Source organism: Anopheles cruzii, chromosome 2, assembly GCF_943734635.1.
Source record: "Anopheles cruzii chromosome 2, idAnoCruzAS_RS32_06, whole genome shotgun sequence".
NCBI lineage: Eukaryota > Metazoa > Arthropoda > Insecta > Diptera > Culicidae > Anopheles > Anopheles cruzii.
The window spans coordinates 56,734,891-56,759,557 of record NC_069144.1 but is presented as its reverse complement, the minus strand read 5'-3'; the positions used below and the strand labels follow the sequence as shown (position 1 = coordinate 56,759,557).

General features: G+C 54.5%; 1 protein-coding gene across 1 annotated transcript in view; it reads left to right on the top strand.

Moving 5' to 3' along the window:
- LOC128278302 (protein rhomboid) overlaps positions 1–24,667 on the top strand; it is a 55,986-nt gene that overhangs the window by 19,233 nt on the left and 12,086 nt on the right. The window lies entirely within an intron of this gene.

The window sequence follows — 24,667 nt, the reverse complement described above, 5'->3', positions numbered from 1 at the left end:
TGGGAAATTCTAGACACCCGATCGGGCGGGGGAAAGTATGATCCTCGGCCCGGGCGGTAAATGGTTGTCATCAATCACACTCGATACTGACTGAGTGTCAGTCAGTCAGTCGGGAGAGTGAAAAATCCTGACCACTCAGGCAAGGGCCCTCTGGATTATCCCCTGGTGGACCTCCGGGCCCGGGCTGATAAGCGATCTACGGCCCGCCGGGAGGTGTCCAGCGCCACAGGGCAGCGGCGCACCCGCACAGTCGGGTGAACATTGTTTGCCATCCATTACACCAATCGTATCATTAGCGGCAAGTGCCATTTAGGAGTGCCAGACTGTGATTAACTTTAATTGCCCCGCAACCGATGGAAAGCGCCCACGGGATCTTGGGGGATCTGCTTTCGCCCCCGGGGCCGATTTTCCACCGCCCGTCCGTCCGTCGCCGGCATGAAGTGGGAGTGCATGATGCGAATCATCTTTAATGATATTCCGCATAATTGCCGGACCAGTCAGCGTCCGTCAGCCCATGCCCAGTCGGTCGGTCGGTGGCCAGTCGCCAGACCTAATTAAAAGCGAGGCTCCCCTCCAACAGGCCCTTTTTGGCGGCCAGTGAGCGGCCAAGGCACAAGAAGAATGGTACTGCTGGCCACTCGGTAATCGTATGCAACGGTTCGGCATGCATTCGTTGCACATGCACACGGGCATAATAATTCTTCGCCGGGTTCGGGTTCGCCTGCTCTGATTGAAACATTAAAGCCGGCTGCATTTTCCATCGAGGGCCTCGCGCAACGGGACACCCTGTGGGTGGAATGATGTGAATAGACGTTTAAATGCAGCAAGCTGTTTAAGGGAAGCCCACAAATGCATCGTCGTAGCGGCTGAACAATAACTAGAAAGAATTTTCCCAACCAATATCGAATACTAGCTCCACAAGACACTACAAAGCTGTTTGTCAGTTTAGGGTTCCAACTTGGTCTAAGCTTCTGACATGGCCACGCGGTTTGCTTTACCTTGAATTTATGGATCTGACCACTTCTGGACACGCAGACCCTGGCAGACATGCAGACCGCAGACCACACGAGGACTCAGAAACGGCTGCATATTCCTCGCTACTTGATCGTCACTGATCATTCACTTAAACGACTGCGGGCGGATTTTATTTTATTGTAAGCATTCGATTATGTGTCAAGCAGGAACCATCAAACCATTATGTTTACAATAATAAATTTGACAAATTCTCTATTCGAATTTTTTAGGACTTCGTTTGTTGTGGTCCACGAAATTCAAGGGTCTAAAGCCTTTCGGTCTATGTTTCATTCTTGCCAGAAGGTTAAACAATAACTCAAGCACCCAATGCTGACCTCCGTCAATTGTCATGTTGCAGTCGAGCATGTAAATAAACATGTTACCGATTGGAACGGACAATTGGTAATGGGATCCTTTTCGAATCCGGCGATCTGTATCTGGGCCTGTATCTCCGTGGTGAGCATAATTCGTTCATTCAGCCAACCGATTTACACCCATTATCGCTATGTTGCCACCCTTCTAAAACATAACCCAACCAGAGTGTGGTTTGTGTAGAAACAAGATCAGATCTGCTAGATAAAGATCACTACACGAGACCAAAATTAGATCCCATATCGCCGCTTCGTTCCTTCGTCTTCGCCTTCGACCAGTGTTGATTTTTGACTTGAAACATTATCGGCTTTGTGCTTCAATTGGGCCTGCTTCAGCTTCAATTGATGGGGCACCGAAATTGGCCGTGCCGCAATGGGCAGAGTGCGTAACACCGGCACCGGCACCGGCAAAGTGGATAACTAGCAAAGCTCTTGAGAAGGCTCTCCTAATGAGGCTCGACAATTACATGGTGCAGAGCCCGGAGCTCCAGAGGTCTGAAGGGTACTGGGGCGGGAGTTTTCGGGAAAATCCTGCACCGGATCCTGTGGGAAACAAAAGCGTGGGATCTTTTCGTGGACCCAGTGGAGTGTTTCTCTTCCCGGCGATGCATCCTTTCCGAAGGTCGGCCAACCGTAGGATGAAGTTGCCTCCAATTGTCCGTACCCTACACTCGAAACACAAATATTTATGATAATTTATCACATTACAGCGATGAGCTGGCAAGATTTTCGCTGTCGGTTCACTTTGTTTTGAGTTTTCACTCGTACATTTATCATAAATCAAGCTCTAAACAGAGACACCCCGAACGCCTGCCGATAATACGTGCTTTTAAGCGAAGCGAAAAAACACCGAAATACCTCCCGATCCTCCCGAGGCCATAGTTTCCTTCGCGTATCCTTTCGAAATCACAGCGAAAGCACGTTCGGTTGGCGGTGGCCTACGCACCCGATCGTCAGCCGCCCGATTGGATCGGCATCGGCTAATCCTTTTTGTTGTCATCACGTCCGAAGCGGACGGGTTCAGGATCAAGGCCACCGAAGGAAAAACACCCAAACAACGGCCAAACGGACCATGAAAGCCGATACCTCCCGGGAGCGGTTGCGGTGGCAGTGTTTGTTCCCAGCCAGCCAGTGGCCACCAGGGTCCAGTTCCTTCTTTGTGAGTCCTTTTTTTGGGTATCCTTTTTCTTCCGTTTTTGGGTAGCACACAGAGTGGTCAGTGGTGGAATTGGTCGGAATGTCGGAAGCTATGGGTTTGAGGCTGTTTATTGCCTGGGATTGCCTCGTTTGCGCATTCGTGTTAATAATTGCTACAAACATCATCGTAAAAGGACAGTTTATTGGGCTTGAAGTTGTATGCGGAATTAGAGGTTAAGTATTGTTTCGAATACTCTTTTTCTGTGCTTTAGTTTAACGTTTAGTAGTTGATTTGAATAAGTCGTTCAATCAACGATGTCTCAGTGAATCCTTGGCATCCTAGGCCATGTCCCGGACCGAAACACGACTCGTCGGAAGTAATTGTTCGGCGATTTCTAATTCGGGCCGTGTTCGGTGGGCAGTAGTCCCGTCGCGCCGATAAGGGCTTTCTATTATGTTTTGCCTCCCCAAAAAAGGAAGCTCCTGGACACGGTCGGGCCGGCCCGGGAAACCGATCCGAAACCGGCTGCAGGATTGACCGGTACGGATTGGCAGTAATAAAACATAAACAAAAAACAATGGCCGCTCGAAGCTCGAAAGCCCCGAAAGGTCCCGTCTCGAAGACACGGCTTCCCAACATTATTTGCAACTAAGTGGAACCGCCACAGGTTGGTTCTCGCTCTCTCTATCGGTCCGCTAGGAGACCCTCCGGGGCGACCCTTTCGGGCGTGTAGATCACCGTGGCCCAGGTAAATCAATTAGTCTCCGAGGACGTGTTTGTTTAAGGTTACGACTTATTCCCGTTCGCATTGTGTTGACATGTACTGATCCGTATCTTAGGGCCCGGTCACGTTTGTCACGGCGATTTCCTTGAGACCTCGGGGTCGTCCACGGGTGTGACGACGGCGGGGACGATCGTCCTCTCCGGTGACGGTGGCGGTTCCCGTTATTGGTTTTCAATGGACTCTTGGGACCCTTGCGGGTGTGCCTCATTTCGGGATGCGACCAATTTTCTTCCGAAGATTCGGTGGTCCGGGGTTCCGGATTGCGGCATGAATGCTAATGTGCCTATTTGCAACGGTCATGCTCGCTTGATCGGAGCCCCGGGATGACCGCTGGCCACACGAAGCGCGCTGCATTTTCGTGCAAATTCGATTATATCTTGCTCCGGACAAACCGAGCCGGTCGGGCTGTCGGAAATTGCTTAAGGAGCTAAGCCTCATTGTTGGGGTTTTCGGCTGCAGCCGGATCTTTGCGTGCGGCTGATCTTCTTCCAGAAACTGCCAAGATGTGGTTTGGCCAAATATTTACCATACAGCGGCAAATCGGCCAAGAATGCGGTCAGCCCTAATGTGGGTAGGATTAGGCCGTGCTGGCTGTGCTGTGTGTCAACAGAGCTCGTGATTGGATTGGGTCGCAAACCGATTATGGAGCTTTATGTTTAATCTCGCAATTGGTTTATTGGAATTCATTGCAGATGGACGCAGTTAGAACGGGAGCTTTGGTCGATTTGAAGTCCCCAATCGCTTTCAAACCAATGTCTTGCTAAATTACTCAATCCAACCGATCGATTGCGCATCCGAATGAAGAAACGGTGTTGCAACATAAAGCATAAAGCATAACGTGGGCGGAGTTATGCTCTATGTTGCGTTCGACAGGGTCCAAAACAATTTCCCCTCTCGCATTTGCTCTCTCGTTTCCCGAAGCAAAGGTTAGACTTCGGAAATTTTCGGAAATGTTTCCTCTCATCTTGTGAGAAAACCAGAATGAGAACAAAAAAGCGAGTAATCGACTTTCAAATCAATCAAGATCGCTTTTTTTGGATAAATGTTTCCAAATCTTCCAAGTGGAAAGGATTCAAGGATATTCAGAATGTATTAATAGTATTTGTTAATTATTATGTTTTTTACTGATCACGAAATGATTGATTCTAATAAACTAGTTCTAGTAATGTTCCAAATCACCGTTTGATCAGCGGCTCCCCTTGTTTTCCAAGGAGCTAAATGTGTTTAAGTCACCAGCACCCTGTATCCTGGACTTTGGAGTATTCCTTGGAGGATATTCTGTGCAAATTGGTGGTGCTGTCGATAAGAAATTTCACATCAAGTTACATTTGCAAGTATTATTTATGGAAGAGTCCTTTCGATTTCGGTTTTCAATTTCCACCACCGAGTGAGACGCTCTCTCTCTCACGTGCTCACTTCGGGTCGGGCGGTAGTGAGTAGTGAGAGAATGGCTTGTGAGAAAACCTTGCTACTTCGCTCTAGCGTCAGCTATCTCTTTCCCGTTCGGGTTGGGTTCGGAAACCGAAACGAAAGAAACGAGAGAGAATAGAGAAATACAGATAGAAAAACAGAGAGCCAGTTCGAAAGTCAAGTTTATTGGTGAGTTTCGAGGGTACAAAGTTGGGACCAAAAATCTGCTGGAAAACAAAACCGAACAGCCGGAAAAAAAATCATCGGTTCAAATTCAAATTGGTGTGCGCGTGGAGGGCATTTCCGTGGGATTCGCATTCGCAGCGATTCCGTGTTCCTCGCCGTAGTGCCGCATTACAAACGGTACGCAAACTATCATCGCCGAACTGAGAAAGTCACAGCCGAATTTCAAAGCGTTCCTCGGCTTCTCATATTCCGTCCTTAATCGACGGAATTTCCAGTGAAGATCGTCGCCAAAGCGTGTGGAATCCGTAATCCGCGTGACCAACGATCGCTTGTTAAAAACATCCTGTTATCGAACGGTCGTGGTGGTGTGCACAACATCCTGCGCCAAAGTGTTCCAGGAACCGCACAGACCGGACAAAAGTATCGTCCGATCCGTCGCGTGTGCTCAGGTGCGTGTGTGTGTGCGCTGTCTGCCCGTTTGTCCCCGGACGGTCCTGCCCCCCGATTGCATACCGTGTGTGCCGGGAGAAAGAAAGAATTGTTTCTCCCCCCCACACGGCTGATCGCTTCCTGTGAAGCGTCCTGTGGGTGTGTGTGCCGTTCAAAATAGTTACCGGCAGACGACAGCCCAGCAGACCACGTGCCAGTCGCAACCGTCCGTCAGTCACCGGCTTTGTTTTTTGCTTTGTCCGGTGTGGTCGTAGGTCCACAGGCCTCCGTGTGTCCTGTGTCCTGTGCCGAGCGCTATAGAATTTATTAACTGCCCGCTGCATTCCGGGTATTTGGGGGCCTGTCTGAAGAGCACCAACACACAGGAGAATTCGACTGTTTTCGACAATAAATCGAGCCGTGCGGGTGAGCTGCTATAAAGTAGACCCACGCGACAAATAGGAGGCGTAGCGGCAGTAGCGGGCTTTTGCTGTGCATTTTCTGCCATCAGTCAGCCGGCTCGCGGGGTATCCTGCGACTTCAGCGCCGTTATTGTGTCCGATTGTGTTCCGTTGTCTGTGCCGTGTGTGGTTTCGCATTGTGTGCGGTGTCCCCGTCAAAAGAAACAACGAAAATTAACGAGCTTTTGGCCTATTCGGTGCGTAAAGTTAGTGGTTTCCGATCCACGATATTTCGACGTGCTACGTGCGGGTTTGGTGGGGTGTCCAACGAAGAGCCCCCTCGTGGGTCCCCGTGTGCAGTGTGTGTGTGGTGTCCCACCGAGGAGGCCGTTTTACGTAATAATCTCAAGTGGTCGGGCGGCAACATAAATCGTGCGCGGTGGGCCACCCCGGGGCTTGCTAGGGTCCTTCTGCAAGGAGCAGAGACGCAGGTCCTTCAAGCAACACATTATAGAGCGCGCCACCGGACCGGATCGGAAGCGGAAGGAAGTGTTTTCGTTTCGGCAGTTCCGGTCACGTTGGTGGGACCTTTTTTCCGGCCATTTTTTCCTTTCCTCCGCGTCACAATGATGGGTAAGTCATTTGTTTCTTGTTCGTTTTTTTCCTGTTTTGTTGTTGTCCCTTGTGGCAGACCCACCGAGAGAGGACGACGCGTGGGCACGACCGTTTGTCAGAATTCTTCCGCCCCATTGCTCCTCGGCCCGGTAGCTGTCTGGATAGTTTTATGTGGCGGAGTGACATGGCCATACCGGGCCCCGCGTATCATGAAGTCCGCTAGCTCGGGGAATAGGGAGCCGAATATTCTTTTCGCTCCGGTTGGCCCAAGATTTATCCGATAGGGAGGGCGGGCGGTTGGCGAACAACAACGAGATTACGCGAAGAATGAGGAAATTTATTGCAAAACCCGGTCCACGACCGACCGACCGGCCGGTCGGGGACCGGTACCGGAACTTGGATTACGTACGCGCGTGTTCGCTTCGTTCGGAAGTCAATTCTCCGTACGGTTTGTTGGGGTTGTTGGCCACAGACCACCACCGGTGGACGGGGGGTTCCGTGGAAATTAATGACTCACCAATCTATGTAATGCGCGCTCCGGTGGGTGGATTGTGTCCGTCGAGAGAGAGGCAGAGAGAGCGAGCGAGGAGATGATGATAAGCATCGCCGGCCGCGACCGGTTGAAGCGCCTCGATACTTCACTTCCCTATCTCAATCAATCGCCGACCGACTGCCGGTGAAGATGGGTTGCGTAATGTGGTTCTTCTTGTCCCGGAGCCCGAAGATACCCCTTGCGGAGGAGACAATCCGGCGAGCCGTGAGTTCTCGCAAAGGACATTCGAATCTGCAATTTTCTGATACCATTTTTATGTCGGTGTTTTGCGTCCGAAACTGGCATCTGTCGCGAGGAGCGCGAGGAAGCATTCCAATTTTGCTAGTTCCTTCGTGGGACAAGACGTCGTCGTCGTCTTTCCGAAGATTGTCCTTCTCGAGTTTCGGAGTGAACAGCGAAAAATTGCTTCCTCGCGCTCCGTGTGGCGCTTCCGGTTGGAAAATAACAATACGTGGGATGGGATGGGACGAGGGCGAAAAGCGAGAGCTGTGGCTGGTGCGGTGGCGGGCGGTCTCTAAGAGATTCGTAATCAACCGTGGGAGAGTTTCTCTAGGCGGCTGCCAAGAGGCCGTTGCCGTTTATTTTTTAGCCCCCTAGCATTGTCTGTGAGATGCCGTTTCTATGCGCTGCGGATTCACCTTTCTTCCGGAAGTTTGACAACGCGCAGCCGTCGCCCCCCGGGAACAATCGGAATCGGGGAACCGAAAACACCTGGACTTCTGGCGTCGTCGACGTCGGGCATTCATTTGTCATACGATGCGCCCCGCCACACAGAGCCTTCCGTCTCTTCGTCGGCGCACCCTACGCGAGAATTGTGTGAAAACTTTTTGGGAAAATGGAAAATGGAATGGCCCTCCCTGAGCTCCTGCCCGCCACCTGCTGCCCCTCTTGGCAGGAGGAGAAAGTAGTGCTGTGTGCGCGAGATAGCGGAAACCACGTCATGATGACGATGGCTTCTTTCTTTCCCGGCCAGTGAACGTCGTCTTTTCTGCACTCCTCTGCGCGCTCCATTTCTGTTATTGTTGGGCCGTTTGTAGGTTGCCATTGTGCAACAACACACACACTGTGGCCCCACACATAGCCGACCGATGATGATGATGATCGCACACAAGCGATGACACGCGTCAGAAAGAGAGAAGGTGGATTTGGAGATCTCCAATGCTGCGCATTGCGCAATGCTTTGAAAATGCAAATACAAATGACTAATGCGTCTGACGCGGCCTCTGAATTCTCGCGACTTCAGGCGGCAGCTAGGAAGTATGCCAGCTTCAACCAGGTATTTTTTCAAATTAAACACAAAATGATGATGATTAAAAATGATGAAGTCTTCTTCATTCGGACTATTTGTAATTGCTAACTATACACAGCTCCATTATGTTCCGGGTTGTGGCCGTTTTTCCATCCAAAACTTCCAGCAAATGGGTTAGCGTTGCATTTTATCCATTTGACAAGGTTTAAGTAGCTCATAGTAGAGCAAACCCGTTCGATCCCACCAAACACAGAGCAATTGTTTTCCGTCCATAGCTATGTGTCCTGGCAACTGTTTTTGATGGTTTCCGAGGACTTACCCAGGGTCTTTTACACTTTGGATTCTCAAAATAAATCCATTTTTCATCGCCAGTCACAATCCTATGGAGAAGTGACTTCATTTTGTACCTCTTGAGTAGCTTATTTGTCATGTGGTTGTATCCGCAAGTTGTTGCTTCGTCCAAAAGTGCTTGCATTTCAGTGTTGTCCTCGTGCTTTTTCTTTGAGTTGAGTTTAAATTCTTTACCTCAGATGTCCAAAACAAGGGCTAACGGTCCCAATAAAGCATTATGATGACGATGAAATGGACACGTAGAGTAGCTTCAAGTGACGGCCAATTTTTCTTTTGCGAAAACTTACCCCGTTGAGTGGCAACAACTCAAACCGAAAAACGGTTCGCTCGATTCCGCGTGAGAAAATTTTGTGAAAGAAGTCGCGCCAAGACAAAAAGTGTAGAGTACAGTCCACTGTGCGTGGCCGGGTGTGATTGTTTAGTGGCCACTGTTTATTTAAGGGGCCACCCCGGGCAATTCAGAGCCACCGTTTGGGGTCGCCAGTATTTTTTCTTCTGACCGCGCTCATTACGGATGTTACGGAAGGGCTGGCTGTGGTTTTTGCATTCTATGTCTACCCCGACGGCAAGGACACGCACGCGAACCCCTTGGTCCCGGTCGCCGAAATGTACAGGAACGTACGTGTCCACTCTTGTCCACTAGCTGGCCTCTTGTCGCCACTGGGGGGGGCTGCGACTGATAAGGTGGACGCGTCACTGTTGCTGTTTTATCATTTGTTTTATGCAATCACGCCCCGCGCGGTCTCTTTATCTTTTCCGCGCGGCTGACTTCTTCTTGGGCCTCCGTGGTGTGGCCCAGATATTTTTATAGCTTTTGCCTCCCGGTGGCGGCGGTGGGGCCCCCAAAGTTTATGTGCCAATTGTGTCTCTCTCCGTGTCCGTGTGTGTGTGGCGGGGGCTGCAGAAAATTGCACTCCATCGCGCGCAGGGGCTTTTCTCCCACACATCCATGGCGGCTTCGCCAGTTCCGGTCCGCTGAACACCCACATATGGCGGCGGCGAGGTTTTCGATGGTGTGCAGTGTGTAAGGGACAGGGTAGAGCGCGGGGGGCCACACACGCTCTCGGTCTAGGGTACGATGGCGGTTCCCACGAGAATGTTCCGATTTGACGCCGAGACCGGTGCGTGGTGCGTGCTGCTGCCGTGCTGGCCAAAGGTGTGTTTGTTGTTGCCACGTTGCGTGCCGCGTTTTCCTCGCGAGCCCCCCTGTCCCCTGGCTCCGCTCGTCAAACGTGCGCGAAATGCATGTGAAAAGCTCTAAACGAGAGCGCTGGCGGAAGAATTTAAAATGGCAGCACTGAGAAAGGCCCCCGTCACACACACACACACACGCGGGTGAGGGCGGACAATTAGTGGCGAACAAAAGAGGTTCAATTAGCGGAGCGAAATTGGAGAAACGTTAATTGTATGTGGTGCGCAAAACGCAAAAATTACTTTACGTCCGCCGTCGCCGCCGCCGAGAAGGTGTTCTCCGGGGAGACCCGGACCCCGGAACTCCGGGGTCTCCTTGGCTGCTGCAAGCGATTTGCATTCTTGTCCGCCTCGTCGTGGTCTCGTCTATGATTCAGTCAGTGTCCAGCCAGGTTCCCCCAAGTAAAGAGCCCAACTTCCCCAACGGATCGCGCTGATCAATAACAAGCGATGACTGATTGGGGTTGGTGCTGAGGGTAGTCCTCGGCGACGTGCCACACCAAGGACCATTACTCACCTTTCTTCGTTCGCTTATCACGAAGTTATCCGGCGCCGCTACATCCGTTGACGTCACGCGGCACGTCATTTTGCACCTCAACTCTCTCTCTCAAGAGAGCCTATGTTTGAGGGTGCGGATTGCTGTCGTCGCCCCTATCGCGGGGCATGACTTGGCGCACTCGACTTGCACACCTTGGCGGAATTCCAATTGCATCACCTCGCTGCACGATGGTGACGACAACTTACTCACTCGTCGGGGCGCGTGTCTGGGTGATTCACCACCCCAGACACCCTCGTGGGGGGAATTCCCTTAGGTCTTGACCTACTCCAACACTCGGGCGCCGGCGCTCAACTTCTGTCCGGTCATCATCCGGTTCCGTCGCGGAAAGGCCAAATCTTAATACAAAGTGGCAGGAAGCTGTGCTAAGCTCTCTCGACCTCCCAGCGGGGCTCCGCGGGCCTGATATTCGATATCTTCCCGCTCCTATCTATCCCTTCGATGGGGAAATGAAGACGCAACTTGAGGTCTTGAGGCGCCTCTTTGGGTTTCCTCTTTCACTTCGCTTCGAAGGCGTCTATTTGCCCGCGGGGACCGGCGTGTCCGATGAGGCGCGCGCCAATCACTCCCGCCGGGGGGTCTGTACCTTCCATCCATCCCGCCGCCGCCGGCCGCCACCACATCATCATGTCTTGGGACCTCGAGCTTTCTATGAATGAATACTACGTGTGTGGGGTTTTGTGGTGGCGCAACCCCCGCACCAGGGTTAGCCATTCATCCGTTTGTCGGTCGTCATGTGGATCGTGAGTGTTACGATAATACGCGCGGTGTTATGTCCAGTCCAGGTTGTGGCGGTACCAACGAGGGGTCTCTAAAGTTTACTAAACACCGCAACACCGCAGCATTTAACGCGCTCTCGAGTTGCTGACGTCAGCTCCCCATTGACCAGTGACTGCCTGGCTGTGACCTTCAGCCCCTTCCCACCTAGTCTGGCCCGACACCGCACTCTCGGTGTTGTGAGGAGGTCAGGGCACGCCTCAGACTGTGGACGACGACGACGACGTGGGTTTTGCTTGCTGGCCAACCGTTTTTTGCGCCACCACCCCGCAGCAAGACACAACACAGCCCGGCTCCGGTCCCGACACTGGTGCGTGTTCCGGGGGTCTCACTCCGGTGTGGCCGGATTTTGTAAACTTCCGCCCGGACCCACCAACACAACACCGCCAGCACACCAGGACGGGACGGGGTTTTGCTCGGTGCGAAAGTTGCGTTGCGGGACGGTGGGTCACTCTCCACTCCACGCTCTGATTCACTCGTGGCGGCGGCGGCGGCGGCCCCCTTTCGCGCGCGCGGACTTCATTAAAATGCATTCCACAAACGGCGCGGAAGCACAGACCCCACCACCACGGGAGGGAGGGGAGAGCCCGGGGGGAAACGGTGAAAATGGTAAAACACCTCCGGCCGGCCAGCAGTCGGGTGCGGAGAGAGAAGGGTGTTGTTGAAGCTCATTTCGAAAACAAAATCAGAGCGCGCGCCCGCGCTTGGCCGGCCGATGCGCTTGGCTGCACTTGCACACCCTCCCTTCCCCTTTAGTGGGGCTTGGGTGGGACCTTTGAGAGGTCCACTCTGGCTGACACCATCACCAAATGTCGGCGGCGCCTCCTGTTCGGTCACAATGCACACGCGCGAAGCACAATAGAAATGCAAGCGCAGCCGCCGATGATCGCGATCTCTCCCTGGTTAATGTGCTGCCGGAGATCCTCCAGAAGTAAGAGAGGGAGGGAAGGAAGATACGCAGGGGGGTACGCGCTCGGTGATCGATGCTAATCGGCGCGCGGGTTGATTGTTACTTTTGTTTTCCGTTCGCGCGCTAATGATCATCGCGCGCCCTCCCTCCGGTCGGTTGTTGGGAATGCATTTTATGCTCCTCTATGATGCGTGTGTGTGCGTGTGTATGTGTGTGTCGGGTTCTCACTAATAGTGGCGCCCTTCCGGAGGGGGGTTCGCCGGGTTCGTCGGGTTCGCCGGGTTCTCGACTCAGACAGACAGACACTCTCGAGGTTCAGATTAATTGTTGACGTCCGCACACCGCGCCGTATTGTGCCCCATCTTGTGTGTGTGTGTGGGTGTGCACAGACCCCGCGCACTCGACCTCCAACTCCGAGAGTCGCGTTCATTAGCCCCCTCGTCAGGCGTCGTCGGCGACAGACCCTAACCTACCTTCTTGGGAGGACTTCGCCAGACTCCAGACATGATGCGAAGTCAGAGTGGGACGCATAAGTAAATAAATGAATGAAAGTACCCATACACACACACACACACACACACTGTGGAGTGCGTGGGGGACACCGGAGATCGACGTCGACGGCCTCATTGCCGTCTCTCGCCGATGCTGCTGCTGCTGCTGATGGATGAATCATCGTCCTGTCCCGAAAAAGGGCTTGCGGCCTGTCACAGACGCCCAGACGGAACTGCACTTCGTCGTCGGTGGTCCCCGCTGATGATAAACAATCTTCTCTTCCCTCCCAAAACTCCTCACATATTGTCGACAGTGGCGTTTTCCAACACACACTTTAGTTGTTTACTTTCGCACGCAAAATGAGGCCAAACGTCGCGCGCGCCATATGCTGCGCGATCATCAATCCTCCTTCCGAGCAGCAGCAGCATCGAAGCGCAGCATAATTAAGCCCATTTTCCGGTGCATACAACCCACCATCAACAACGGCCAAAACGGTAAACGCGGGGCCGACGACAATCGGATTTTCCGTTCGATTCTCTAACGGGAACCGGATCGACCGGAGCAGTAAGGTGCTGGTGGTGGCCCCCAGGGGTGGAAAATTAGATTCTCACCATGGGCGGAATCGGATTGATTGAATCCATTTTGTGTACAGATCGTCTCGTTTCTCCGTCACCGGCGTGTCGACGACGGCGGCGCTCCCGTTTGTTGTTGCGTGAGAACTTCAAAACCCACGGCGGCCAAGGTGAGGCGTGTCTAATATGGGTGTGTTTGTGTGTGTGTGTGTGTGTGTGTGGGGTCTCTCGGACCAAAACTAGACCACCAAATCTGTGGGACACGCAGGTGATGAGTTGGTTCTCTCGACCGCGCGGAAGCCACTAGGAAGTCCCCGGCAGCGATCGGTGATCTCGATGATTCTCCTCCTTCGAGAGGCCTAGGCATTTGTAGAGGTGAGGTGCCCCCCTGGATTGCCAAAATTGGATAGATCTCAAGCACGCCCAACTCTCCCGCGGCGGGGGGAAAGCCCACGATATATGATCATTATGAGGAATAGTAGCCCCCAAGACACCCCAGTGATCGGCCAACAGTGTGATGGCCCTGGAGGTGGCGTGCGGACCAAAACCAACAACAAGCCATAGCCAAGAACGCACAGCCTGGCCTGGCCCGGTGGGGAGGGATAATTACACGCGTGTGGGGCCATTCGCGATGGCAATTAAGAAGTGTATGCTATATTTAGAAGCCAAGAGAGGCGCTCAGGACAAGGAAAAGGCGCCCCAAGAAGGCGTGGGGCGGCTCGTTTCAATTACTTTTTGCCACACGTTTGGTTGTCTTATTCGTCGGCTTCGAAGCCGGGCTGTTGCTGCTGCTGCCGATGCTCTCTTCAATCACTGTCCAATCATCATCGTACATCATCCTTAATTTCCTTTTCTTAATCAAATCCTCCGCACGGCGGCGGCGGTGGCTGATTAGCCGCTGGCGGCTCTCAGATTGATTTTTGGGCGGTCGTCAATTGTTTCGTGAGAGCGGAAGTACTACTCCCGGCAGCCCAATCGGGGGGGACCACTCAAGAGCTGTGGCTAGAGAGAGGGGCCAAGTAAGTGATCACACCCCAGCAGCTTCAGCTCTGTGTAAGATCACCTGACGCCGACGTTCCGTTCTCCTTTCGGACTTCTCCGGCTCTCGGACTCGAAGAAAAGAACCCGCACAAGGATCGTAAGGAGCAGCCGCCGAGGGGTCACGTCAACACCTCCTCCTTTTTGAAACCCTGATAGGCGTAGCGAATGAGGAGCCCACGGATCCATGAAGAATACGGGTGCAGCCTTTGATCTGATGCGGCGCGCGCGATCACACCTCATCTTCCCGATCGATCATCGATCTTCTCGAGGGCGGCGCACATCATTGTTGTGTGTGCCAAGAACCGTAGCTAAAGCGGCGGCGGCAGCGATGTGAAAGCAAGAAGCTCTCGATCGAAGAGATGCACCCCGAAGAACTGGGCTGCAGCAGAAACAGGAGAAGAAGGGAATTTGTTGGGCTGGAAAGAAGCAAACCCAGAGGTCCAAGTTGTCCCGGGACGACCTCGGACTCCCTCGGGGGGAAGTTTATCATAATTTGTTTATTTTAAACAAAAATCGGTTCCCCCCTTAGGGTGGGTGATGCGCCGGGTGCGGTGAGAAGTGTGAAAATATAAACACAAACAACCGTCAATGGCCAGTCAGTCGGTGCCGTACTCGCCACTGTGTGTGTTGATCCTTACCAGGCCATCCAGTGTGCGACTCCCACGATGATGGCCATTTAATGAGCTCCCCAAGAAGTAGCTAGACTTGGGAGTTCACCGGAGTATCTGGTCTGTCTCTCTGTGTCTCTCTGTTTCGTGTCCGCCACTGGAAAGGGACATCATCTGCTGGTTGGTGACCGAGACTTTCACCAATATTCTGACCTGAACCTCTCTTGGAGTCCCATCTCTCGGGTTCTCTCTCTTCGGTGGAAGTCTCGAGAGAGCCCCCCCGATTCCACACGATCACTTTCACACGGAGGAGACCCCGGAGACGTAAGTTGTAATCGGTCCGGCGGTCCTGCGGACCACCACCATATGTGGAGCACGCGAAGGCATCTGCGCTGCGCTGATGCATCAGCTGCCCCCCGACGTCGTCGATACAAATCGCGCATGGGGGGCGGACGGGCGGACGAGGGGAGGACCACCGGTGGGGGCCAGGTGATGACGGTCATTACACATTCCTTCTGCTTCTGCGCGCATCGTGATCGTGGATATGATGTAAGAGAGCGCGCGCCCGCGACGGTCCGCGAAATTGGAGGTGTAGTCCGGCGCAGTAGTTGCGCCGGGTAGGTTGTTGGAATGTTGATGTCCGCTGGCCCGGGTCCGGGACGAAAGATGCTCCTGATGGTGAAGAAAAACCTGATTTTCGGAGGCTCCCGCACGCGCAGCTGCTGCCGCTTAAGGGATGCCGCACGCCACCGCAGTAAGAATGCACCCGAACCGGGACGGACATTCACGTGTGTCTCGTTGGTGGTCGTCGTCGGTGGCGGTGGCGGCGCCCTATAAATACCCCGCCCGTTAGTGATGGTGGCCCAGAAAGGCAGGTTAGGACCCCAGGTTCTCTGAAGGTGCTAATTAAGAAATCCCTGGCTTCAATTGGATCGCGCGCGCGGAGGATCTCCGTCGAGCCGCTCCCGATTTGGCTACGCGCCATAATTAAGACGCTCTTTGGGGGACACCCAGAAAGAGGTGCCGACGGCGAAAGTGATACATTTTATTTGCATAATGCTTACTGCTGCTCTAGATATCGGTGGGATGAACCTTCTACTCTTTGGGTTGCGTACGGTGTCTATCGACCAAATAGAATCCCCCGGAATCTTGACATTTGGAACTCGCTCGTCAGAACTCTCGTTTGGCAAGTGAGTTGATGAAGTTTTCCATCGGTTTCTCGCCGCACGCAAGTCTTGGAGAGTCCTGTGGATCCCTTGGTGATGGAACTAGTTTCGGGGGTTTTCTCGGGGTTCGGGGAGGGTTAATGGCGTGTTGTGTGCAGTGTTGATTAATTTATAGGCATTAATTACACTCTCTCTCTCTCTTCCTCTCTATTGCTTTCCCTTGGCGTTCGGCGAAAGTCGACAAAACATAAGAAAATCGAAGAATTCTCACCACCATTCTCACCGAACCTCTGTCCCTCTTGGAGGTGTCTCTCGGTCTCTCTCTCGCTCTCTTGTATTTAGGCTATCTTAATGCTGTGTGTGTCCTGGTCCCTGCCCGGCCCGTTTTTGGGTGGCACTGGCGGCGCGTTATTGTTGTTCTGTTTGCTTTTCTTGTGTTTTGTGCGCCGCGTAATGTGAGACCTCTCACAAGCAAGAGGCGCGCGCGACATATGCTGCTGCTCCTGTCCGCTGCCTCTTCGGTGGTCTCCTGGTAAATGGATAATTAATTGTTGTATGATTTATGCGCCCTCCCGCCCGACCGCTGACCACGGAACCATCGGACTCCTGTTACGTCCGAGAAGAAGAAGATCACCTTAAGCAAAGCCACCGATCACTATCGGGGGGTGTCCGAATGGCGCAATTTGCATGAACGGCCCTCCTTAACGGCTACCGAGAGCATATAATCCCCAAAAGCCTCTCCCAGCAGCGCCGCTCTAATCGCTATTCAATTTAGAACTATTTTTCGGGGCTTCCCACAGCGCCGCCCGGAGGAACACCCCGTCGAGAAAATCATGTCGTGTCATGTTTTGCGCGGTTCTACACCCATTTTGCCTTTCCCCCATAAGTCAGTCCCGCGCCACACTCTGACAGCGCGCGCGTAACGCGTTACATTCTGTGTTTGTCCGGCAAACAACACCCTCTTAGGGGTTTAGAGGCAAGGCTTAGGAGGGACCCCTCGGGGGTACGATGCGTTTTAAAATCATGATAACGGCCATCCCCGGGCCAGCCGGCCATCATTTCGCTCTCCCCTAGTATTCGCCGGTTGCGAACTAACGATCCCGGGGAGGGATCTCTCTCGCTCTCTCTCGCTGTCCGGGGTCCAGTAATGACGGGCAATTATGATGTAAACAATTTTCGCCCCCAAAAACATAGCAACAAGGTCTTTGGCCAAGATTTGTTGTGGGCTTTTTTTCTTGGGATCGGAGGGCCCTGTGTGTCAACCGAGACAGGTGAATCCGTGTGACGGATCTCCGCCAGAGGAACCTACTGCGGGGAGAGGTCTGTGGACCCGCTAGAACTCACGTAGATGTCCAGATAGACGAAGGAGTGGAAGTCTCCCATAGGAAGGGGCGACACAAGTCAGCCTAATTATTTGTGTATCGCGCGGACGCGCGGCGTTCATCGGGGCGTTTCCCCCCGGGCGCGGCCCCCGATTAAAGTGTCAAATAATGTGTGCGGTTCTTCCTCTTCTGTGGTGGTGCCCAATGACGGTCCAACAACTTTCGGTTCCGGGGGAGACACATTCCGGGCAGGGCAGGTAGTAGTTGCCGCGGATGACAGATTGGCCTCTGCGGGTTCTGGGGGACTGCGGGACGTAGAGTTTTGATGGCAAACAATAGATAGATGACGTGGCGGGTTCTTCGCTCCTTCGCTCCGTGTGCCCCGTTGTCTTTGGCTCATCAAGGCGTGAAATTATCTCGGGGGGGATGATGTGCCCGCCGGCCGGCACCGGCACCGGATATGGACAATGATGAGGACGTAGTAGAGGTGCGGCCCGGTGGTAAGCTGGAAATAATACCTCCAATTTGGCGGCGTGGGGAGGGACTCCCAAATTGGCGCATCTCCAGCAGGAATCAGGAGCGCGTCCGCGACGACGATGTCTTTCCGACGGACCTCGTCGCGCGTGGGAACAGTCAGCTGCTGGTGGCGGATGTTCTTCAAAGCACAAGTTCCGGTCCAGTTGGGAATTGGGAAGCAAAAGAGCAAGGATAGCAAGGATAATACACACCAACCAGATGATGGGATGCGGGTTTGTGCCGAGCGAGAGGTCACTATCCATGTCCGTGACGATTACGAAAGTAATTAACTTGCCCTGCGAGAAGAGGAAGGGTCCAACGACCTGTGACGGGTCCTAAAAAGGAAGCGTAACAGCCCCCTCTAAGGACCACAAGCGCGCGTGGTTAATGTCCTATATTCCCATTCTACGCTACACCCCAGAGAGAGGCCCCAGAGACCAACGTGTCCGATGGTCCGCGCGCACAACAGGTGTTGTCGCGGTTGCGGCTTCCCTCGTCCCACGGCCCCGCTAGAGAGTAACCTAATACGAGTGGAGGGTTTTAGAGCAAACGGCCACAGAGAGAAGCATATGGAAAAGGATCCTCGAGAGGCGCTGCCAGCCGGCTCTCTCTCTCGCTCATTCTATGCATCCTCCGTGTGGTGATGCGCCCTCGAAGGTGAGTTCCTTGAACTTGTCTCGCGCCCTTCGCCCCATTGCCCCCAGCTGGGGGCTTTAGACCTCCTCTCCTTTGAAATTTGCATTTTCCTTCCAACGAAAAAAAAACGAAGACCTCACCGCCCCATGTCTTATGCCAATGCACTGCAGCCTGACATAGAGTGTGTAGAGGTCGTCGTGGTGTTGAGTGTGTGGCGTGGACCCTTTTTTGTGGTTTCGACTCCGACACGCCAGAGAAACAGATGATCGCGCGCGCGCCCTCGAGGGAAAGCGACCGCGCGTAATAGCGCCCCCAAGAAGATTCGCGCGAGCCCCTGTCTGTGTGTGTGTGTGTGTGTGTGTGTTGCATTCCTGATGCACACGACATCACAGAGAGCGAGAGAGAGAGAGAGAGACCCCAGCTAGACCTCGGCGCCGGAAAAGTGAAACAACGGCCGATGAATTGTGTTCCACTCCGGCGGTCACAACAATGCGCTCGGCCCTGCCTGGGAGAAAGGGACCCCTAAAAGAGGGGCAGGACCGCCCGGAAAGGGGGGTGGAGGTAGGATTCTTGAACCTAACGCCGTCGTCGTGTAGCATAAATTAGTTGGCGGCGTCGGCAGCGCATAGACTTGGACAGAGAGACACCCTTGGGTAGGGCCTGCCCTTGAATTTCACTTCTTCATGGCGTGACCCCAAGCGACGCGTGGGTCCAAGATTGATCCTCTCTCGCGGTGGTCCCGTCGGCTATTAAGTGATGCCGATGTCGGCTTCTCCATAATTCATTTCTTCCCCCGAATTAGATGCTTTCCGGGGTTTTTGTTGTTGAAGGTCAACCCCGGAACTCCAAAGCCATCTGCCTGTGAGTGAGGTGTCCAGTGAGGTCCCGGCGAGGATGTCCAGTAGCAGCATTGACATTGACAGGAGGCCGCCGCCGGCGGCTCCGCGACTGGTGCGATAATACGCCAAATTATGGTCAATTTATTGGCCGCGTTTCTTCGCCTCCAGGAGCGCGGTGACGCCTCATCCGTCCATCGTCAAGCTCTTGGACTGTGAGGTGCACCTGCCGACCGTCGATCAGGTGCGCCGCCCTGTCAACAGTTTTGAGGGGTGCAATTAAATGTTTGAGGAACACTCTGTCCAGAAGCAGGTCCAAAGAGAGAAGGGCAGCAATACATCCTCTCTCGCTCTCTCTCTCTCCTTGTAGAGTGGCATGATTGAGGACCCCGGCCCAATTTGAGCATCGCCCAATGCGTGTGCGTGCCCAACTTTTCTGCCTGCCAGAACACCGGACACTTCCGGACCTGGGGCGGTGCGTGCAAGGTCTTCGCGCTTCAATACCTCCTGCGCGCGCTGACCTCTCTGGGCGTTGGTTGGCCGTGCCGTGCCGTGTCTTGATCTAGATACCCATCGACCGACCGACCGACGTCTCAGAAGCAGTGTCGGAACCACAACCACCACCACTCCGGAAGAGGGTTAAATGCCGATTTCCTGTTCCACATTCACGGCCGGGTTCGGGTTTTTCGGTTTGTGGGTTTTGCAAACCCCTCCACCACCCACCCAGACCTCCTCGGCACTTTAAAAGGGCGAAGAAGTGGGCGAAGCCTCATTAAACAGAGCGCGGGCGCACCAAAGACACTGGCCGAGGGGGGCCAAAATTGTGCGAACACCTACATCACCACCACCGGCACTACCGCCCTAACTGCTCTCCGCCTGGCTGGGCACCAGCAACGCGCGAGGCCAAACGACCGGCAGCAGCAGCAGCAGCGGTACTTTTTCGGCGTCGGAATCGGAAATGACTTTAGCCTAGTGAAACAGATATAGCAGGCAGGTAGGCAGGAGGTCGGCCAACATTAGGGCTTCTTCTTCCCCCGCTTCTTCCCGCCTTCCCCCAGTAGTGGCCGGCAGGCAGCGGACTGAGCCCTCCCGGAAATCTCTTGGAGCTTCTTGGTGGTATGTGTCAATTGTAAATTGATTCCAGCTGCGGCGCACGCTGCACCTCACAGATTGATAGAAGAGGAGCCCTTCAATTCCGTGGCCATCTGTGATGTTTCTTGGGGCGAGTCCAATAGAGTTGCGTGAAGCTGTTTGATCTTCTTGTGTCGTGCTCCGTCTCTACTCTGGACCAGATCAGACCAGACCAGAGAAAGAGTGAGAGTGTTGTGGTCTGTATCCCGCTAATCTCGGGGCGCCAGGTCTCTTGAAGTCTGTGATCTCTTGAGCGCTACACCCGATTAGCGCGTGACGAAATGGCTCTCGGCCACTGGAAGAACCGCGCAGCATCCTCGCTGCGCCTTGTTGGGAGCTGTTCCCTCTTGGCGGGTCTGGCGTCTGGGTCTCAAGATACGCGGGATGAGAGGAGAGCGTGCGCGCGCGTGAATGGAAGAATTATTAAGTGTGAAAATGCTCTCCTCGACACTCGCTCGGACTGCCCTCCCCGGACCCCCGGACCCGGACGCTGCTCTAACGCTCCTGCGGCGTGTGGTGTGGAGAGAGCCTCAATTATATAGATGTTTACATCTCCATCGATTGCGGTAGTTAATAATAGCCGCGGTAATGAAAATAAACTATCGCGCGCGGGCCTCTCCCCGATCCGCGGTCCGTTGTGGGGCTATGTGGAGTGGTGCACTGACTAACGGCCAAGAACGGTGGAGCCGGCCGTCGGAGAAGGTGTAAAAAAGGTAGAGCAACAACTCTGGTGAAGATCTGGCCCCCGGGGCCGGCCGGTTGTGGACGATGATGATCAGCTGGTGTGGTGTGGCGTGTGTGTGTGTTGGGTGCGGAGTGGAGCGGAGAAGCTATCAATCAGGTGGGTGGGTGCCAGATGATAGGAACCATGTAAATATTTGAGGCATCTGTGTGGAATGGATCTTTCATCTCCCGAGCGCGGGGGGGCCGCCGCCATCGTCCACGTCTACTGCGCGTATCTGGCGCTCTGGCGAGAGGTCATCCGAGGTTGGGGTGCGCGCGCTCTGCCCTCCTCAACATTGTAGTAATTAAACGGTGGCAGGAACTCCCGTCTCTCTCTCTCTGGCTCTGGTGTTCTTGAGGTGGACCCATCTTGGGCAGCACAATGCGACAGCGTCCGTCCTCGCGCTGGTCACAACATTGGCAAGGGTCTCTCGCTCTCGAGGGGGGGCGACCACCGACCACCATCGTCTTCTCTTTTCTGTCTCTGCCGCTGGTGCGCCTGGCTCGGGTGTGTGGTGTCTTTACGTCCATTGTGTGTCTGTGGCAATATTTACAATTATAATCGCGACAAGGCACACACCGCCACCCAGACCACCGCCACCCAGGCCACCGCCAGCCAGGCCAGCTTTCTTTCGCACGGGGATTGTGGCGCGCGCGGCGTAGGTCGTCCGACTTTTTGCGCGCCACTAGAGCCGCGGTGTTGTGTGTGGATTCCAGTTCGTTCCTTCAGTCTAGGTTTTTTGCGCGTTGCGCTTTTGCATCCTCCAGGCGGGGGAGGGTAAGTCGCGGCGTCGCCCGCGCATAGTTTTGCCTTATTTATCCCCGGGGTGGGCAGCTGGAGGTGACGGTGGCGCCGCCCCAGTTCTTCGCAAAGGGTTCTCCCAGCAGCAGCAGCAGCACCACACACACTTATCATCACCAACCCTCCTTCCTGGGGGTTCCGGGGAGCTGTGGTAGGATGGAAGCGGAGGTCCGTTTGTGTCGTGCCGCCCAGCCAGGGGTTTGCGTATTATTTTGATCTCCCTTCCGGAGCCGAAGCGCGGAAGAGGAAGGTGGTGGTGGGGATGCGATTGTTTTGCCTCCTAACAAAGTGTGGCGGGTGGCCTCAGACGACACACGAGACCGTGCTTTGCCGCGCGCGGTGTCGCGAAGAATGCACCACGATTTTTAGTACAAAATCCACTTTTAGTACAACTTTTTAGTACACGATTGTACTAAAAATCTTGTACTAAAAAGCTGAAAATGATGGTCACGGTCTCGCCGAACCAGGGGGAGTGCATTTGCAAAAAGTGCAGCGCCTTAATGTCCGGGCCTTTTCGGTTTTGTCTTAGTGATCCTCTCGGTGTGTGTGCACGCAGAAGGACCCCAAAAGCGTTCTTATAACCGATCGTGTGCGCGCGCGCGCCCCCGTTTCTTGTCGCGAGGTGGTGCTAGTGGGGTGGTGGTGAAGTACTGCCAAAGGCGGAGAAAACGGCGCTTAAAATGGAACGCGCGCGCCCCTCAACGAGTTCTCCGTTCTCTCTGTTTTATGCTGGTTTTGTTTTATGTCCCGAAAGCACAGTGTTCTTTCTCCTCCGCTCTCAGGTCCGCCCAGGCGCACTGTCCTTCCCCGTGGTCGCGGTGCAGAGGGTGGTGGTGAGTTGCACCTTTTTTGTGTACCAAAGCGCGGCGGCGGCGACGGCAACGGCGGCCGCCCCGAAGATAACCCAATTTGCAATTAATTTTAAGAATTCCGTTTCGGTGTCCTCTTGATCTCGCTCAACAGAGCGAGAGAGAGCGGGAGAAAAGGCGGCCCACACAGCGGGCAGACATGCAAATGGCGCGAAGAAGGAATGCGCGCAAGTCACCACTTACGCCCTGGCCATTATCCTTACCCCGGGTGGGAAGTGAGAGCGGCGGGGAGAGAGTCGTCGGCGCCGACGCCGAGTGTTGGTGCAAATTTTTCGGCCAATATTCGCACGCCGTCCACAGGGATTGACGGGGGCGACGGAACAAGGGGAGCCCGGCGTGTATCGGTGACTTGTTGCGCCCTTATCCGACACCTCGGAGTCGGCGGCGCCTTCCTCGTGGCCGAAAAATATTTAAATTTAAATTTTATAATAATTGATGGCAACGACGGGTGGCGTGCGGCGGCAACGGGTCTCAAAAGGGACCTCGGTCACCATGTTCCTCCCTTCACAAGTTTGCTGGCCGCGCCTGTCTTGCGTGTGGTTTGATGGCGCCGCCAAAAACGTGATGCACCCTTGAGGAGGGCGAGGAAGGGAGGCGCCGTCCGGCAGCACTACGGTTGACGTGTGTGTGTGAGAAGGGGTTGGTGACCCGACCGGGGCGGGCGACCCTCTCCTGGGGAACGACCTTGCGCTTCCTGCACGTGTTCCTGTCCCCCGGGCGGCGAGCGGGGCGGGCTTGGTGGGACTCCTAATGACCGTTTTGCATGCTTAGAGCGCTCGAGTGTGTGTGTTGGAGAGAGCCGGACGGCGCGACGGACACAACAGAGGTCAGCGACAGGATTCCGTTGGCTGTGTGGGGTTGTGGCGCTCCCCCCTCCCACTCTGGCCGGCGAAAAAGGATTACACAACCCGTCGTCACGTCGTCGCTGTCGCCGGCGTCCGCACCGGGCCACGGCGGCGGGGGTCACGTGATTATTTAATTACCGCGCGACACACAAATTCTGTTTGCCCAGTGGCACCTGTAAGGCTTCCCCATGGCCGCCGTGAGGGGTGGCCACGAGAGGTGCGCGCGGTGCGATTTGCAAAATGGTCTCGTCACACCTCGCCACGTTGTCACCAAACGCTCTCCTTCGTGTTGTAAATGCGATTAGAAAAGTCACAACATCCCCCCGGGAGGGCGGGCGGTAGGTAAGGAAGGGTGGGCGAAGGAGGACAGCGAGGTGCGGGTGGGACACTCGTTGAGGTGGCCACTGAAAATCGATTCGCCATTCGTCGCCACGCAGAAGTCGCGAGTGGCAGAGAGTGTAGACAGAGTGTAGAGGCAGACAGGCAGGTGAGGGCACTCTGTGCATGGCGGTGGCGCCCGGAACACGGCCACCGGGCCCCGGGGGGGAAGAGCAGCTGCGCGCAGCAGCCCCGTTAAAGGGAAAATTAAAGGGCGATCGGTGCGCGATCCTCGCGCTACCGCTGCCGCCGCCGGCATCATCAATCATTATCTCGATTACCCAGCCTCGTGCACTGCGCCCGAAAGAGACAGAGCGAGAGAGAGAGAGAGAGAGGTGAGAGAAGGGTGTGAGAGGGGTGAAGCGGCAGGTGATCTCTCTCGGGAGTCCAGCGAAAGATCGCGGGGAAGATCGCCGCGCGGCGCGCAACATCATCATCATGTTGCTCCGCCGCAGGACATTGTTGTTGGGCTGCTGCGGGGGGTGCGTGGTGAGGTAGATGGTGAGTGGCCGCGGCCACTACACTCCTCTGTCCCCTGCCCGTCCCCTTTTGGTTCCGCCTGACGTTAAACGTTTTGCATTTCCCATGCGCGCGCGCCCCCTTTGATCTCTCTCTCTCTCTGTCTGTCGGTCCCTCTCTTCTTAACTCCTTCTTGACTCCTTCTGGGCCGGACGATGTAGGGCAGCCTGCGAACGATTATGATAACGACCGCTGATGATGATGCGCCGTTCGTCGTCGGCGTCGTCGTCGTCGGGAGCAGCACCCACAGTAAATCGGTTGATGCAAACAATGCCC